Here is a 20,000-nt window from a genome sequence, read left to right on the forward strand (position 1 = left end):
CTCTCTCTCTCTCTCTCTCTCTTTCTCACTGTTCCTCCCCACCTCATCCTTTCATCGTCTCCTTCTTCGCGACTATCACACACACACACACACACACACACACACACACACACACACACAACACACATACACAACACCTATACCTCTTCAAAGATCCCTTCAGTTTTGTGCGCTACCTGGCTCTACCTTGTGGTTGTCGTATCGTATGTATGTTTGCGCGCTCGCGCTCATTGCCGAGGCGGGGCAAGGTGATGTTGTTCGTCCGATGCTGAATATGTACCTGGCGTCTCTACGGATGGAGTAGTCGTCGGTTAGAAGAGAGAAGGAGGTAGTTGAGTATCCGTGTGCGTGCGTTGTCTTCTCTCATGTAGGCACACGAGCCCTCTCACACGTGCTCCGAGAGAAAGAGGGAGATATATATACTCGATGTGGAAGAGTAGGATAGAGTTAGAGGTTTACTTACATGCACGCGACGAATACATACGCACACACACACACACAAACATTCTTGATTCCACGCGATCGTGAAATACATCGAGGGAAAAAGGTAAATCGAGTAGTGAGTGAGTGAGTGAGTGAGTGAGTCAGTCAGTAAGAAAGAAAGAGAGAGAGAGAGAGAGAGAGAGAGAGGGTCTGGTATACGTGTGTGCGACATCAATGTAGGCGCGCGGCCGGTGCACAAGAGCGTGGTGTGTCTCCCCTCCTTCCTTAGCCACACTCCACTCCTCCTCCTCCTCCTCTTCCTCCTCCTCCTCCTTTTCTTCCTCCTCCTCCTCCTTCTTCTTCTTGTCCTCCTCCTACCGCGCTCGGCCTCTACCTCCTTCTACCTGCCGGCCCAGGCCGACACACATGTGTATGTGTACCTTGGTCTTCAGTGTAAGATCTGAACCAGCGGAGAACGCACGGCTATTGTTATATCATTATCATTGTCATCGTTCGTGGCCGTTCGCGCCGGTCCGCGTCTCCCAATATAGAGAACGTGTCGCACCGATTTTCGTGAGAGCACGCGTGCTTTTTAAGTTTTAAGAGTCAAGAACTGGAATTTATTATTCATCGTTGTCAACATCATCATCATCATAATCATCATCATCATCATCATCATCATCATCATCATCATCATCATCATTATCCTCCTCCTCGTTATATTCTTTTTTATCCTCCTTCTTTTTCCTCCACCTCTTCTTCTTCCTTTTCTTCTTCTTCTTTCGAGTTCGCTGGAAACCGCGAGAAATCGGCTCGCGCACGCGCGAAAAAACGCGAGGACTCCGCGCCGTCATCGTTCTTCTCGTGCACACGCTTCGCGATCGGCAGCGCGCGCACGCGCGCGCGCTACCTCGTGTGCTCGTCTCTCTTTGGAGAACGCGTGTCGTCAGCACCGACAGCTATCGTGTCCTCTCTTGACTGCTGTGCTGTTGCTGTTGCTGACACCTTCTTGAATCGACCTCGAGGGAAGGTCGTGCAAAGAGGATGATGGGGTTACCGATATTTTCTCACTCTCCTCCCTCTCTTATCTGACTCCCTTTTTATCTTTATCTCTTTTTTTTCCCTTTGTCTCTCTTTTTCTCTCTCCCTCTATCCACTATCTCTTTCTCTTTCTCTATCTCATGTGCATATAGACGACGGATCTTTTAAACAACAGAACATCGAGCGAACAAAAATACGAGCTAGTGAACACGTGCCGGAAATATCCTTATTTGTTTGTTTGTTTGTTTTTATTCTTCTTCTTTATTTTTCTTTTTTCTTTTCTTTTTTTTTTTTCTTCTTTTTTTTTTTTTTTTGTTTGTAAGTTGTATACGTATACTTAAACTTGAGGTATTTTTATTCATCAATCAAAGAAAGATGATAGAAATTAAAAAATGTAAATGCATACGTATACACATACACGTATAAATATATATATATATATATATATGTACTTACGTATATCAGTGAAGTGTCGTGTCACGGCTCTTTCTTCCGGAATCATCGTTGTCGTCGTTGTCGTTGTCGTTGTTGTCGTTGTTGACTCTCTTCGACGAGCGACGAGAGTTTCGGAGGATCGCGCGACCGGTTGTTGCGCTTCTCTCGCGGTTTATTTTCGTCTCGGAGAAGGACGTCGACTCGACGATCAGGATATCAAGGGGGGACGACTCGATGACGGGGAGAAAGAGGAGGAGAACTCGAGACCCGACGGACACGAGGAGGGCAGGATCGATCGGAAGGAGACTACGGCTGACGCCTAATTAAATCGATTAGACTTTGGGGTTAATTGTTCTGGAACGCCAGCTCGCTCTCACACAGACCCGTTACAACCTCCGTCGTCGTCGTCATCGTCGTTGCCGTCGTCGTCGTCGTCGTCGTCGTCGTCGTCGTCGTCATCTCCATAGTGCTTACTGTACATCTCTCCCTATCTGTTACTTATAAGTAGAAAAAGGATCGAACGATCTATTCGAAAACATGAGATCGTGTTAAGCTACGAAGAAGAATATACATGGAATAGAGAGAAGAATTTGTTGATCTTTTTGCCGGACGAATGTATCAGTGTTTTCTGCTTTATTTTTTCTTATTTATCATTCATCTTTGCCTCGCTAACTCGATCGCGGATTTTTCTATTTTCATTCAGATTTCACGGATATAAAGAGTGTAACGAGTGATGTGAACGACGCGAGTGTTGTTTTAAGAAAAACATAGAATATCACTTTGTCTTTATTTATTTATATATATATATATTATATATATATATATATATATATTTATATCACACTCTTTCTTTTGTTCGATCGCAGTGGTGTCATTTCGGAAACGAGTCGTTTTTTATTACACGTATAAAGTGCCTAAACAAGAAGGATATTATTCGACTGATTTAAAACGCACTACTACAGACGGAGTACGATCGAGTGCTCTCGATCGACATAGAAATACGAAGGAGCGTGCGTGATCTAAGCTCGCGGAAGTTCATTCGAGTCTCTCTGCTCAAACCTGTCGAGAAACTAAGACGAGGAGAGAAGAACGTCACGAAACAGAACGACTAACGATAATTTCGCTCTGGAATAATCGACGTCGACGTCATCGATCGCATTGCGAATAGCTCCAACGATCGTAATGACGACGCGCGCTCCTTCAAATACCGAACGACGACGCTTCCTTCGTGTGGAAATCGTCTCTTCAAATTGACGGTAAGTCCGAGACATTCATCGAAATTCGATAATAACTATTACAGATTAAGAATTGATTCGTACAAACTGTAGATATACCTATAATATTTTATTTGATATCATCAGCCTTCAACCAAGACAAATATTTATTTGATTGATTAATTAATCGATATTAATTAACTTTATTTTAATCCATCGAAAGTAACCACGAATAAAAAGAATCGATTTAAGAATAATTATTACACATTATGACTTAATATCTTCTACGTTACTATTGGCCAAATATTTATTTGAATAATAGATTAGAAAGAGAAGAACTCGTCGAGTTGACATAGTTCATTTTCTCATAGAATTATTTAAGTATTCTTAGGTTAATTTATTCAGCAAGAACATTCTAAAGTTGGATAAAAAAAAGAAAAAGAATGTATAGATATAAATTAAAGAGGGAATAAAAGAGCTCGAAATTTCTAGATGAAAGTAAAGCCAGCAATTTCTACAATGTCGAAAGAATATAAAAGCATTCTTTCTAGCGAGCAGAAAACGTTTCTATCTCATTTTGGTACTGGCATTCCCTCGTAGCGGATCCAACTCGTCCAGGCTCTTCTTAAAACTTATCGCGCGCGATAACCGGCAAAAGGGACGATGCCATCGTCGAACGAAGGGAGGAAGGTCGTTACAGCACGATACCTGGATTCACCTAATTATCGAGAAATGCCAAGCCGAAGAGCTTGGAATTCGCGCGAGCTAGTGTTCTGAGAATAAGAGATGCCTTTTTTCTTTCTTTTTGTTTTTTTTTTTCTTTTTTTTTTTTTTTTTCTTCTTTTTTTCGCATAGTAAGAAACAATGAGAAAGATAGAAGAGATCGATGAGAAGATAAATTGATTGGTGGACATAATAGATGTCAGTTACATATTTACTTGTGTAAGATTATCTAAATAAAAATCTTCGATATGATTAAAATTTGTAAAAATTAGTTATAAAATAATAAGATAAATGTTTACCGCGATAGAATTAATTACAAGTATGACCAATTTACGTTTGTGTTCTGATACATGTGTGCCATACGGGAATATGTACTACGAAAGACTATATAACATATTCTCAAACCAATACATATACCTATGTTAGAATCATTTTAGAGAGGAAACGTAGGTAGATAGGTAGGTATACTTAAACGTGACTCGGATCACCGAAGTATCGGCGTCCTCGATCGAGTAAATTTTTCTGACAGTTATACCATGGAATATTTCCTTAGAGGGATAATACGATTTCGTAGGCTATATACAATTGCAACGATATCTTCTCAAGTACTTTAGAAACTAACCTCGCCTTTTTCAACAGTCGAAGAGAGAATGAAAAAAATTGAGACAGACAGAGAGAGAGAGAGAGAGAGAGAGAGAGGTCGTGGTTTCTCGCAGTGAATTGGAAGCCGAGTTGCGCTTCGAAAACGAAACGATAAATCCTTCGATTGTCGAACGTCGATAATCGTTCGGCGGCTTGCGAGAGACGTTGTGTGTTGTGTGTAGACAACACGGGTGGAACAAGCATCGTCCGAGGCCGACACGCCGGTTATCGGGCGCACGTGATCGCGCGCGAACGTTCGCCCGCCTTAACCCGCTTTCTTCCTCTCTTGGATGCGAAAATATCGCGAGCGTCGTTCGGTCACGTTTGTAACGTAACACGCGCGCGTTGATCTTTCTCTCTATTTTTCCATCTTGTTTTCGCGACCTCGTCGAAAGAAAACATTTTAGTCGTTCGAAAGGTTTCGGGTGAAAAAAAAAAAAAAAAAAGAAAACCAAACAAGAAATTTCAATATTTTTCAATCAAATTCAATTACATTAAATTAAATGATATCGTTAGGCATTCGATTTTAGACCTGTCAAAAATATCTAATGATCAAAATAGTATAACTTTATTTGTTAAAAAGATACTATGTACTACTGTATTTGATCTTTTTTCAATAATAAATGTTAGATTATCGAAAGGAAGATGAAACTGGTTGGCATTGTTCGATCTCGACTCGGAGGGTGGGCTTTCAACGCCTCGAACAAAATACCGTTCCGCGTCGTAACGCTCGGGAGTTTGGCGAGACGCGCACTTTTTATAGACTTCCGGTGAGCACGCTTAAATCGAGCGTAACGCCGATACTCGTCCTCGATCCTCATAGTCCCCGACCAATAGAAAGAATCCCTCTCTCTCTTTCTCCCTTTCCCTCTCTCTCTCTCTCTCTCTCTCTCTCTCTCTCTCTCTATTTCTCTCTCTATTTCTCTATCTATCTTTCTATCCTTTTTTCTGTCTCATGATATTCTTTTGAAATTCACCAAGGATTTTCCAACTTCGAAAAGAAGATAAAAACGAGTTAGACGAGCTCTAGTCGTTGTAATTTTCTAGTAGTTCTTCGCCATTTTCAATCCTTCTTCATATAATATCTTATACCTAATTACAGTAATAAAGTATGTTGCTTTATACGAGTTATTCGTTCACATAAGGATAAGATAACCGATCCGATAACTATCCGATAACAAAGCGACAAAGTACCGTTTCTATCGAGGATGTTAATAAGAATTCCTCACCCCCACGATATTTTTTCTCCTCTCTCTCCCTCCCTCTCTCTCTCTCTCTCTCTCTCTCTCTCTCTCTCTCTCTCTTAACACTCTTCACGTGAATTGTCTCCCGATAAGAAAAAACGAGTGTGAGAAAAGAGCAACGCAGCAGTTGCTCTTCGTAAGATACATCACTATGCCTGACGCAATAAATTATTAATCAAAGCTTGTAATTATACGTTCCTAACGTGGCTAAGAATTCCACGGTATGTATATCCAGATAGATAGATAGATAGATAGATAGATAGAGAGAGAGAGAGGGAGAGAGAGAGAGAAACAGAAAGAAAAAGAGAGAGAGAGAGAGAGAGACAGACAGAGACAGAGACAGAGACAGAAACAGTATGCCGGTGGGCAGTCGATAGACCCGCTGGTATTACTCGCGCGTTACTTGCTCGAGAGTGGACGTAGTCGCTCTCAGTGGCCACTCTAATAGACGAGATGAGCGTTCTCGTATCGAAGCAATAAATCAAAAGCGTTTCGCGCTCGGCTTTCGCGGAGGTGGACGACTTCAATCGTCTATTTTTTTTTTTTTTCAAACGAAGGCGCGACTCGTTTACATTATCTGGATCTTTCCAGGATCATTAATGTTCGACCTTCCTTTTTTCTTTTTCATTTTTATTATTTGTTTGTTTTTTTTTTTTTTTTCTTTTTTGTATTCTTATCACACAATTTATTATTCCAAACGCAATCGTGATTTTATCGAACGAGAACATTTTTTCGAATGGATAAAAATCATTTTTTTTAATTACATTTTTTCTTCGCTTTTTTTTTTTTTGTTTTTTTCTTTTCTTTTTTCTTTTTTTTTTCATTCTCTCAGATAACGATGGTAAATGTTAAAGGTACATGTTATAGTTGTAAAATGATAATACGTCTTACCGAACAGATTAGGCTTCTATTTTTAAATGGCAATATTTTTTACTTAAAAGAATTCCAGACTGTCCGGAATGATTTGGGGACTGCGCGGTAGTCGAACTTACCGCTTTTATATTGCGCACACGGGAGGAGACAGTCCAATTAAGGGCGCATTTGTATACTTAAGTGCATCCGATATCGATGCATAAATCCAATGGTACGATCGACGATTTACGGCGTTGGCGAATATCGTAAAACGTCCGACGCGTAGAGATATGCGTGAACGCTCGAAAAGCAAGGAGGAGGAAGGGGAGAACCGTTCTTCTTAGAAATCGACATGGTACATATGTACGTGTGCTTCATTTTTTCTCTCCTTCTTTTTATTTTTTTCTTCTTTCAATTTCTTTCTCTTTCTTTTATTTTTTATTTTTATTCTCTTCTTTTTTGTTTTTGTTTTTGTTTTTTATCCTCCTCGATGATTAATCAAATACGTACGAAATTCGTTCGAATTCGTTTATCGAAGGTCTCGTATTTCAATTTCACTAATGACGCACGTCACACGAAATCCTTTTTTTTTTGGGGAGAAAAATCGATGGATCGATAAAGTTGACATATTCCATAATTCATCGTTCTTTAATTATAAGTAAAATTCTAGATTATCAGAAATTACCTAGGATAAAATCTTTCTAAACGTGCCCGTTAGGTAGAAAGGTGCGTTCGCATTCGCTCTCGAAAAGTAATATTTTAATTACGACGAATGGCCGCACGAGTGTTATGTGCCATGTGGCTGCTACTGTTGGTTGTGTGTAATGATGATGATGATGCTCATAATAGTGGTAGTGGTAATAGTAGTAATAGTAATAGTAATAGTAATAGTAGTACTAGTATCAGTAGTAGTAGTAGTAATAGTAGTAGTAATAGTAGTAGTACTAGTAGTAGTAACGCCGGTGGTTAGGTGCCAGCAACGAGCAATAACGTAGCACTTTTTTCACGCTTTTCATTCGGTCTCGTGCGCATACTTTATGCACCTGCGAATATTCTATGGTCAGGAGAGGGAAAGAGAGAGAGAGAGAGAGAGAGAGAAAGAGAGAGAGAGTTGGTTTACAGGGATTATTGTAAGGTACCCGCGGCTTAATGAGTTTCAAGTCATATTCCAGAATCTTGAGGAGATTTAAAAGTTCAGTGGTCGTAGCAAGCTCTCTTCTCTATTTTGCTCTCTCGTTCGTTGGCTTTTTATGTCTCGTCTTTTATAAAAAAAAATTGCCAAGAGCAAGGAGCTACGGCCGTCTATCTTCTTACGATCGACAGTTAGCATCGATAATGTTTAATGATAGATGAAAGGTTCTACCTAACGGCTATCGATATATTCGCTCTCTCCTGTTGATGTCTAAGAATTTTTGTCGAACTTTTCCTGGAATCTCAACGTCCTTTTAAATCTGTTCGGAAACGAGATACCTCGATCTAATGGTAGATAAAGTTTATTATTAAATCTGTCGAAGGAGGCGATGAAATATCCGATGAAAGGACTATGTTAGTAATCGAATGAAAGTAGTAGTTTCTCTATTTCACTTGTGTTACATACAAGCATAATAAGCATAATCGATAAGATCTACTCGTTTATTTTCTTTAGACAAAGTGTAAAATTTCAAATAGAGAAAATGGTACAAAATTTTCACATTACGCGACATAGAAATAATAATAATAATAATAATAATAATAATAATAATAATAATAATAATAATAATAATATAAATAATAATAATATATTTAATACATTCATATGTGAATGTTATAAGAAAAAACAATGAAAGAAGAAGAAGAAGAAGAGGAAGAAGAGGAGAAGGAGAGAAGGAAATGGAGGTAACATCTTTGACGTAGATTTTAGCCACAAAGCTCTGCCTTCGCGCCGAACCAACGAAGGGTTAAACCCTTTACGCGCTGCATCACAAAGGAGAGCGAGCTTACAGCCCTTATAACACGAGTTGCACCCTCTCTCTCTCTCTCTCTCTCTCTCTCTTTCGTTCCTTCGAAAGAAGAAACGTGGATATAAAAGAGAACAGAAAGAGAAAGGACGGGCCTCTGGTTCAGGTACACTTCTCTTGTCGTAAATCTTCTTCGTTTGTTTTTTTCGCATCCTTCTTGACGATAAGGCATTGAGTTACCTTCCTCGGCTGCGTAACGGAAAGTTGTGCCACGGATCGTTCCGATGCGTTAAGAGCTCGTAAACGTTCGAAAATTCAGCTTTAAAAGCGTGCCGTATTTACTTTGCGTTTAGTGTTTTTAATACGGGAGCCGTGCATGGTAGAAAAAGATAAAAAGCGAAGAAAAAGGAGATATGAAAGAATGAAAAAGAAACATAATTGCTTAGGAAGAAAAACGCTTTTCTTTCCTTTTATATAACAACGATATTCTACACAACAATATCTTCGTTTCGCTATTATTTTCAGATCTTGGGGTAGAGATAATTCATTTATTTTTTCAAACGATGATGATTCGCGCGTTCGATCCACCGCCAGCTAAAGATCTTTATCAATTCTTTCTCTCTTTCTATATCTATCTATCTATCTTTCTCTCCTTCTCTCTCTCTCTCTCTCTCTCTCTCTCTCTCTCTCGTTCTCTCTACCTATCTTGAAAAGGAACATCGTCGATCCATTAATCGTATTCCGTTGATTCTCAACGTCGATTTCGTGCGTATCGTAGCGCGTATCGCTCTTTGCTTCGTCGTTGCTTTGTTTTCGAAACATGAACAAGTAAGTATGGGCGAACGGTTTTTCTTGCGCAAAACTTTTCAATCGATCGCGAGATTATTATTCGAATACTCGCTCTCGCGTGTTCTACGATAGTTTCAATCTTGAGATGACGAGAATAACATCGAAGATATATACGTTGAACGACTGTAGTAAATTTTATAATTTGTTTTTAAATATCTCAGATTCTTATCTTATTTCTTTTTTTTTTTATTTATTTTCATTTCTTTTTTTTTTTTTCAAATGAAATATATTATTGATATATAATGCATGATAAATGCGAAATATATTGACAGGAAAAGAAAAAAAATAAACCTCGGATAAGAGTTTAAATCGTTGATAATTAAAATTCAAAATGCTCGGCGTGACTAATCGCTATGTGAATTGATCAAAAAAAAAAAAAAAAAAAAAAAAAAAAAAAGAAAAAAACATGATTATATAATGATATTAATTATCATAAGATAAAAGAGGGATGAGTAACAGTAGACACGTGTTAAGGGAAATTTCGAAAAAAAAAGAAAATAGAAAGAATACTCACATCAGGCGAACTTTGTTATTACTTATTACTGTCTATAAACGCGCACACATATGTATATTTACCTATACTAACGTTAGAGACCACGCAACGTCTACCTTTTGCGAAACAGGTGGTTTTATCGAATGGAAGCTGCTTCGAGAGCACAATGAGAGTTGTCTCATTGCGGAGCATAATCCGTCTTCGTATGGAACTCTCGCTTCCAGTTCGCCTTGGCATGGAAAATGCAGGCGCGCGCTCGGCCTAATAGAGTCCTTTGTTTAAACCGAACCCCTATTATCGCTGCCGGGCATCCGGCCAGACTCTCTCGCCTTTGTGAACAATGTCCGAACGAGCCAGATACCTACTTGTCCAGCTTATTATCACGCTTTTCGATCCAATCTCGTCAAAAGGTATGATCTTATCTTTCTAAAGAATCAGAGAAAAAGATGTCGAGGGTATTCGATTTTTCTTCGTCCGTTTAACTATTGTAAACTAACGTTTCTAACTTTTATTTATAACAATCTTTGTGATTTCTATAATTTTTATTTCTTTTTTTTTTTCTTTTTTTTTTTTTTTTTCTTTCGTTTATTGTAAAACTCTTTTCAATGCTATCGATTTAAATTTACATTTTATGTTTATTCAAATAAATTTATTATATTATAGATAATACATTTGTTCATATATATTAATTACAGGATACTTGTATCATAAGTAAGCATTTTATATTCGATATTAACGAGTATCTGATTAATGAACGTGAGATCACTTGGAAAACTTGTAGAATGGAACATCGTTCTTTCCTAGTTTAATGTAAAATATATTTTATTTCCATGACGTATAGTATGAAAACAGTGAGATATTTATCATGAGTGTCACTTGGAGAACGAAGATGAAATTGATCAGGCGTTTCTAATAATTCGATTTATTAAGAAAACTTAGTTCCAGTTATTTAGGAAATACTTAGTAGTCGAAGTTATATATGATTATCTTTTTTGCCTAGTTGAAAATAATAATCAAATCGTTCGTAAAAGAGAACGTATCTGTTTTGCTAATTCAGAGAAATTATTACAATAAATAATTATCATTTTATGTAAATCCCTTTTTATTTTACAGTAATATAGTGTTTAGATTGCGCATGACAAAATTTGTCTCTTTCTCTTTCTTTTTTTCTCTCTTTCTCTTTCTCTTTCTTCGTCGTCCTTTCTTTTTTGTAACTTTTCGTTTTTACGCTTTCCACACAGCATCGCCAACGTGATTTGTACACGTAGAAAATGTGAAAGGTGTTATATACAAAATAAGCATCGAACGTAGAACGAGACATAGAGCTCCGTTTGCGTCACGCGTGGATATATACTGCCCGGTGGCGAACAGGTTCTCGAAACTTATTCTGTAATTTCGATGTCGAGTCCATACTTTCTAGGATTTATATTTATTTTATTATACGATTATTCATAGTTGGAATTCTTGTAGAATTGTGAATTGATCTATCTATCGATAGATCGATAGATTCTCCATACCTAAGTAAAACATAACAGTTAGGCTTGTAGAAAATTTTCTTTTTCCTAAGAAAATTTTTTATTTTTTTTCGTCTCTCTCTCTCTCTCTCTCTCTCTCTCTTTCTCTCTCTCTTCCTCTTTGATGAAATTCATTTTTAATAAGAAAACAAGAAGATTCCAAAAAAACAATAGGAAATATCTATTGTAAATTATATATCGATGTAATATATATATATATATATATATATATATATATATATATATATATATAATATGCACATACACTAATACATGGACACTAATACACGCACACTAATCTCTGTATCTTCTTTTTCGAGCCAATGAAACAGTCATTGACCTTTGTGGCGGCAAAGGTTATTGCGTTCGTTCAAGAGTGAAGAAATATCGAGGAAATCGATTGTTGTGTTGTGCGTCGACAAATGTTTATCGCGATTATTCGATGAGGAGAAAGAGATCTTCCAAGAGAAATATAAAGATAGAAAGACAGATAGAATGAGAAAGGGTGAGAGAGAGTGAGAGAAATAGAGAGAGAGAGAGAGAGAGAGAGAGAGAGAGAGAAAGGACGGAGAGGAGAGAGAAGAGGAAGATTGGAGGGGTTGCCGGCGCTTTTCTCTTTTCTTTTGCTCTTTACCGAAGAACGAGGCTTTATAGCGGCAATATGGGCCCAGGAATTCCGAGGCATTTGTCGGTGGAGTTAATACAGGTGGAGAAGGAGAGGTAGAAGAGGGGACGAAAAAGAGAAGGAGAAGAAGTTGGAGAAGGATGAGGAAAGAAGAGACCGCAACGATTGTCGTAACGAAACAGGCTCTTCTCGTTTCGTCGTCCATCCTTCCTTCTCCCTCTTTTGGATCTCGCGTCGCTCTCTCTAGAAGAGATCGTCCCTCGTGGTGTGTGCTCTTGTGAGGCCCGTGTTCACTGGAAACACGAAAGGTTTCTCTCGTGAAAAGAGATCTCTCTCTCTCTCTCTCTCTATTTTTCTCTTTCTCTTTCTCTCTCTTGTTTTCTTTCTTTCTCTCTTTATCTATCCATCTATCTCTCTTTTTTTCTCTCTTGGATGGGAGGTCGGGTGTATCATCGAAAAAGGGGTGAAGAAGAACGACGTTGTGGCACCAAGTTTAAAGTAGGGAAAGAGGGGTGGGGTGGGGTTGAGGGGTACGGAGTAGAGGAAGAGAGGTGGGGCCACAGGGCGGCGGTGGGCCTAATTAGTCAGGGATATATCTGGAATCTCATGGAGGCTGAGTTTTGTAGGCCTCCTTCAGTTTTATGTACGCAGGCGGATTTCTCTCGTGGATTAGCATACAAATCGATTTAAACTCGAGATAAATAGCCACTCAAAGGCTCCTCACACGGAGCCGACTTCGAGCATTATCTTGTCCACCGACGAGATTAACGCTTAATGCTTTATACTTTACAGCCGAGGAGTCCCCCCGCTCGCGAACAGTTTTCTTTCTCTCTTTCTTTCTTCTTTTCTTTCTTTTATTTTTTTCTTTCTTTTTTCCTTCCTTCCTTCCTTTCTTCCTTCCTTCCTTTCTTTCTTTCTTTCTTTCTTTCTTTTTTTCTTTTTACGTGTGTAACTCTACGCGTGGATATACGCGTATATACGCTCTCTGACTGGTCCCCATAGTATCTGCGTTTTTTCGTGACACCGTCGAAAACCTTTTATTCCCGTGGTTCTTCTCTTTTTTTCTATCCCTCTTTCTTTCTCTCTCCCTCTCCCTCCCTCTCTCTCTCTCTCTCTCTCTCTCTCTCTCTCTCTCTCTCTCCTTCCCTTTCTGCCTTTTTCTCTTTCCTTCTTTCATTCTATCTGACTCTCTCATTCGCCTCCCCGTCGTTTTCTCTTCTCCGCTCGGACAAACTCGTTTTCGATTAATCGAAACGGCAGGTTATCGTTCGAACGGTACCGACCTCTCGACGGAGGATCACTTTACACTTTACACCCCCGATGGATTTCACGGGAGTACCTGTATTCTCGTCGTTCACGACGCCTCACGCTATTGACTGCTTATCCACTTCGTCGATAGACGATAAACTTAATCTCTCTCTCTCTCTCTCTCTCTCTCTCTCTTTCTCTCTCTCTTCCTTTCTGTCGTTTTCTCCGCTCATGCGGAAATGGAATGTCTCTTCGTGTAAAGCGACTAATGCGCCAGGTATAAACGATTTTCACGAGAAAAAAAAAAATAAATAAAAGATCGTATCGAATATTTTTTTCGCTTAACTTACATATACCCTCTTACGTTCCTTTCTTGTTTGTCTCCCTTTTCTTTTTTCCCAAATTATTCCGTCTTTATGATGGTACTGAAGTCATTATCGATTTGCATCTTACCGCCTTGTATTATGATCCGTTACGACTTAGCGCGATGTCTCCGACCGAGTCTTCCCCGTCGGCAGGAACGAGTTTTCGAGACTCCGCGCGAATGACTCGTCGCGAATGCATAAACTTCCTTGCATTTTACGCGAAGACGTTTTGACTATTCATGATCGCTCAAGGTTTTGAATAGAGCGAGAAGTCCATGGACTGGTCATTAACGGGCTTCCTTTACTCCCCTCCCTCTTTTCTACTTACCCGTCGCTAAAAATCATGTCTCTCTCTCTCTCTCTCTCTCTCTCTCTCTCTTTCTCTCTTTCTCTCTCTCTCTCCGGTACATATACCTTTGTGTGCGTTTGTGTGTTTATCTTGGAGAGAAAGATTTGAAGATTGTGTCGTACCTACCCACCTTCCACCTTTTTCTTGGGCTCGTTAATCCACGCCATTTTATACTAATTTATACCGTTACGCGCCTCCTATGGGGCCCCGTCATTTTTAATTGGCTCTTACGCAAACATATAAATTAAGACGTCGAACGATCGTTTTTCTTTGATTCAGCTTTGTTCATCCATCAATCGTAATGAGGTGTGTGACTCGTGCACACATCCTTCGACGCATCTCGATGGACCCATCGTCCTTTTGCCACTGTTTCTACTGACGCTGTTTCTCGTTACATCTCTCTAACTACCTTTCTACCTAGAAGAACCTTCCGAACGGCTTTAGCCGGGAAACGTATTATTTTCGTGCCGCAATCCAGCTGCGAGCTGTAAATCTTCCCGATCGTAAAACGTTCGATTCGAAGTTATCGTGAATTTGTATAATTCTGAACTATGCACTGTCCTTTGACAGGGATCGTTGTAATCGATTGAAATTTGAAATTTACGATGAATGGAATGGTAATTTCACTCATTTTTTTTTTTTTGCTTTTTGACGAATTTACGATCATTCAATTGACAGATAATAATTTTTAAAAGGAAAGAAATTTATATAAATCGTAATATTAAATAATTGATCATACTAACTATTTAATCATTTAATTGGATTAGTTATAGTCCAACGGAATGATCTATTCAATTTTAAAGATATTACGTAAAAGAAACAAGACATTGTTGATAAGATAATATTACTTTGATAAAAGAAAAAAAAAGAAAAGAGATCAGGCACTACTAATCAATGGCTTATAACTTATCCAATTAATAGAAATCATCGGAACGTGAAACTAAAAAAAGATGGGGTCTTAGCTTTGATGCAGGAACGAACGAAGGCGATGTTATCGCGTGGTCACGTTTACGCACGCTAACGTTGTGTTATTAATCAGAAGTCGTTAAGGGGCTATCAGTGTAATTGTTTAATGCTTGCCAGGACAATGAGAAGGCATTAGTTTGCGTGATAATCGTGGCTGGTTGCAAGGCAACTTGCGTGAGTTCGTTGTTTATTCTCGCTTTACGTGGCCCGTTTAACGATAGCAACTCGAGATATAAGACTAATCGTTGCTTTTTCCAGCGAAACGAAACTTATACGCTATCATCGAGCTCTTTAACTCCCTTTCGTATTCCAATTATTTTTCGAACCGTGTTCCATGCAAGTATTTACTTGCTTTTTTCCCCTCTTTAAATTCACTCGTTCGTGATAAATAGAAAATTGTATCATTTTGACAAATAGAGGCTTATATTTAATTGGAAACGAAATTTCATAAATAATTTAATAGTTAGAAATAGAACAACTATTGTTTTCGAAGATAAAAAAATAGCTATCTTGTGACTTTTTACAAAAGGGATAAAAAAAGAAGAAAAGAAAAAAGAAGAAACTCGAGGAAGAAACATCGTTCGATGGACGTCTCGATGGGTATTCGACGGATTCGAAGGAAGGATCGGTAAAACGCATCTCGATCACCCGTCGAGATAATAAAGTCGGTTGGAAGAATTATCGAGGGCTCCACAAGACTCGCCGAGCAGCCGGAAAGAGGAGAAGAGGTTCCTCGTGCAAGTGGGCCACTCGTGAAACGGATGAGCAGGTGAGCGGGCGTAAATCAGGGTGGACTTAAGTCACGTCGGTGGTGAGGAAAGGAAAGAGAAAGACAGAGACAGAGAGAGAGAGAGAGAGAGAGAAAGAGAGAGAAAGAGAAAGATAAATAGACAGATAGATAGATAGAGAGAGAGAGAGAGAGAGAGAGAGAGAAAGAGATAGAGTGAGAGAGAATTTTACTCAGTAAAACGAAATTGAGAAAGAGAGGGAAAGAGAGAGAGAGGGAGAGAGAGAGAGAGAGAAGAAAAAGAAGAAGAGGTAGGATTGGAAGAACTGCGATGCTGGAACAAGACCAGCTGCTGTCAACGAGGTACCCGGCGAATCGCCAGATTATTACGCGCAGCATCCATGGACCACAACCGACTTCTCAACTTCTCTACAAATCGACTATATAGTGGAAAAGAAAACCGATGACATAGTCGAAAAGTGCGTGTATCATTGTGAACGAAGTGTTTTTTAGTGTTTTCTTGTAGATACATATGTATACACCTTTATGTATCTAGAAGATGAATAAAATTCTAGATTATGAAAGGTAGAAAATATGATAGTGTACATACGTGATGATATATACATAAATATAGAAATTATAGATGTATATACCGGTTTAATGGAAAATATAAACTGTGCCATATTTGGGAATATGGGAAATTATATAAATGGTGAGATTGTGAAGTGTCAAGAATCATTTATTACATTTTTATATTGTTTATAATTTTTAAATTTCTCCTACATATAAAATTATTCGTATGTATATGAATAAACGCATAAATAGTATAGAGAAACGATAATAGGATCATGCTCGTTCGGTATTCTTTACGGCGCTAAACTTTTATTATTCCTTACGATAAACCAGCTAGAGCCGAGTACTTAAATACCTACTACCCCGGACGTAATTCCCAACGTACGTATGTACCTACTTGTGTTTCGAAGAGAGCGTTACTTTACGTTCGAAAGTACGTTCGTTCTTCGATGGAACAATTTTATCGCTTTCGATGGATAAAAGCGTGAGATCGTTGCAGTGTTACGTCATTCGTACCTGCTACGCTCGTAAACTCAGTAAAATATCAAATGCCTGTACTATTGCTGTTAATAATAATCGGACGATGATCGAGTATCCGACTAGACATCTAAATTTATTATTATTATAGGTATACTCTTTGAGTTCTTCGCTAATCGTATAGCGATTAGAAAGTAATGAAGATTCCGAAAAAAAAAAAAAAAAAAAAAAAAAAACAAAAAAAAGAAATAAGATTGATACGAGATTCGATAGGAAGATGTAACAAGGATTAGTCTTTTACTATCGTAACGAACGACGAGTCTAATTAGATAGAGACTGTAACATTCGCAAAGAGGAACATGCGGCATCATGGCGAATGGTCCACGTTTCTCGATCTCCCACGAAGTTTCTACCTGGTTTCGATCAAATCGTCGATCGACGCTTGACCTCTCATTCCTAATGTAGCAGACGTATCAGAAAGAGGAGGACACATAAGTAATCATCGTCTTCTTCTTCTTCATTTTCATCTTCGTCTTCGTTTTCGCCTTTGCCTTCGTCTTCTACTTCACCGACTTTCGATTTAATACGAGAACGGACGGACGATCCGGGAGCTTGATGCCAGATCGGTAGAAACCGTGCCGCGGCTAATAAATCTCCCTGAATACATTCCCCCGGCTGTAATGCGCTCCTCGCCAAGAATTATGTGCTATTGATAAGACATCGCGCAAAAGTGTAATTTACGACATCGTTCACGCGAGATGTAATTGGCTATAAATGAAATTGTAAAGTAGAGACACTCGTTCGTTCTCTCGTCGTTTCAGATCGTATGGACGAATCAACGAATGTGTTTCCCGTCATATTTTCAACTTTTTAATAATAATTTTACATTTATTACGAATTGATAAAGGTAAACGTTTTTCTACTAATGTTTTTTTTTTCCTCGTTCATAATTATATAAAATTCATTTTTTGATCTATTTTATTTATTCCAATTTGTACGAATCACGGTCGATAATTTTTTTCCGTCTCTCTCGGATATATATATATATATATATATATATATATATATATATATATATGTTTAATTAAATAAAATGATAAAGGTAAAATCATATAGAGAGAGATAGAAAAGAAAAATATAGAGTAAGAGATAGTACAAGCGACGAACCGATACGGAGCGATTTGTTATTCGATATGCGTGATCCGAAAGTTCTTTTCACGTGATGTAACATAATTTTACAATTCCTCTCTATCTCTCTTTCTCTCTTTCTCTCTCTTTTTCTCTCTTTTTGTCTTCTCGTGTTCAGTATTACCATGTGACATCGTCGAATCGTCGCAGCAAGGTGTTAAAGCGAAAGATTTTTCTTTTTTTTTTTTTGGTCCAGTTCGTTTGAACAACGAAACCCTTTTGGCCAAGATAGCAATAAATCCGTATCTTTATGAAACGCGATCTGGCTTTTTTCTGACTATAAGAGACCTGCTTTTATTCAGCCAAATATCTCAAACTCAGTCTCTGTCTCTGTCTCTCTCTCTCTCTCTCTCTCTCTCTCTCTCTCTCTCTCTATTTTTCTCTCTCTCTCTTTTTCTCTCTCTTTCTCTATCTATCTATCTTTATCTTCATTCTCTTTCTCTTCTTTTCATTGTGCTGTCAATGAGATCAATGATACCAAAAAAATATTCGCTTGTCTTCTTCGTTACGATAAAATACGATAAAATGATAAAACTTATTCAAAAGATCATCGAGAATCGAATGATTATTAGACGATAAGTATTAAAGTTTATTATCATGAATTTGATAATTAATTTATAGATTCGTGTAAATTCTCCAAGTTAATGATACCAGCTTATAATAATATCCCGATGTCACAAGGGAATGTTTAGTCATATTAATGAATACGATTAATACGAGGCCAAAGGAATTATAGTCAATTTAAATTGGTCATAAGTTCGACTAGATATTTCTGGTCGGTATTATTAGCTATTTAGATTTGATTAACTTATAGATTGATAATTAAGCGTCATATTTAATTCGATGGATAAAAATATAATAAACAGTCGGATCGAAACTTTCGTTCTTTTTCTCTGTATAATTCGTAAGGTTGAGAAGGATTTACGTTCTTTCGTGCAATTCGTAATCGAATTCGTATTGGTCGATCATTATCCTTAACCATCGCCGGTTTGTGTCTCTCGTTATTGATATAATAATATTTCTAAATAGTTTGATATTCAGATATGGTCACACCTAAGATTTTCGGGAAAAAAAAAACACAGAAAAATATTATATGCAAATAAAAGTTTTAAGATTTATTCGAAAAACTGGGAATTTACGTTTCACATAAATATAAAAAAAAAGAAAAAAAAAACAGAAAAGAAAAGATTGATAATTAATATATCCAATTAAAAATCTTAATAATGTGAAATATAAAATACGCATCCTCGTCTTAAATCATTGACTTCGTCTTTTGAATTCATTTGTAAGTTCATGAATTAGTTTGCGTATTTATTAATTCTAATTTTATTTCATGAATTTGATGTTTTGACAAAATGATGATCAAAATAGTACTCGTGGAACGATTATCACTTTCTCTCTTGCTCCCCTTTCTTTCTCACAAGACTAAAAGGAACATTCTCGGTTCTTCCAACGTGAACGCGAACGAGAGTCCGACCTTTTGTGGAAGCTGTTATCCCGTACTTAAGTATCTGCCGTATCCACGGTAAAGGCGTCCGACGATCCAATCTTATCGTGACGAAGGGCTTGGACTTGTCCCTGACTTTGGAGCCGGGTCTCATATAAATTATCGTCACGAATTTCGAAACGTTCCTCTGTCCTCTTCTCTCTCTCTCTCTCTCTCTCTCTCTCTCTCTCTCTTTCAGTATCCCATTCTCCATGTACGGCTTAAGCTCCTAGGAATTTCACGTATTATAATCACCTGGGAGGAACGAAGTAAGGAGATTGAGAAGGGGTCCTCTTCTAATCGTAAGAATGGTAGGGTAATCGGGACCCGAAAGTAACGATGAAATGTTTCGTAGACCTTTAAAAGAAGATGAGGAAGAAGAGAAAGAGAGAGAAAGAGAGAGAGAGAGAGAGAGAGAGAGAGAAAGAGAGAGAGAAAGAGAGAAAAAGAGATAGATAGAGATTTGCTACGTATGTATGTACGTACACGGACGACGAACTTGTGTAACCATGGACGACGACGACGACGATGGGCAATAAATTGTTGGCACCTACGCGCAAAAGCCACACTCTTGCCTTTTCCTTCTCTCTTTATCTTTTTTTTTTTCTCGCTCATACTCTCTAACGCCG

The 20,000-nt window shown here is 38.1% G+C and overlaps 1 protein-coding gene across 4 annotated transcripts in view; it reads left to right on the forward strand.

Moving 5' to 3' along the window:
• Positions 1-20,000, forward strand: part of LOC124947896 (transcription factor SOX-6-like) — a 177,375-nt gene that overhangs the window by 17,187 nt on the left and 140,188 nt on the right. For 2 of the 4 annotated variants that reach the window (XM_047490662.1, XM_047490661.1), the window contains exon 1: positions 875-3,155. The exons of the other annotated variants lie outside the window; for them this stretch is intronic. The gene's annotated coding sequence lies outside the window, so the exon portion shown is untranslated. Of the gene's footprint in view, positions 1-874; positions 3,156-20,000 lie in introns of those variants that run through there. 4 annotated transcript variants of the gene reach the window in all.

The sequence above is a fragment of the Vespa velutina genome, chromosome 3 (assembly GCF_912470025.1).
Source record: "Vespa velutina chromosome 3, iVesVel2.1, whole genome shotgun sequence".
In the NCBI taxonomy this organism is placed as follows: domain Eukaryota; kingdom Metazoa; phylum Arthropoda; class Insecta; order Hymenoptera; family Vespidae; genus Vespa; species Vespa velutina.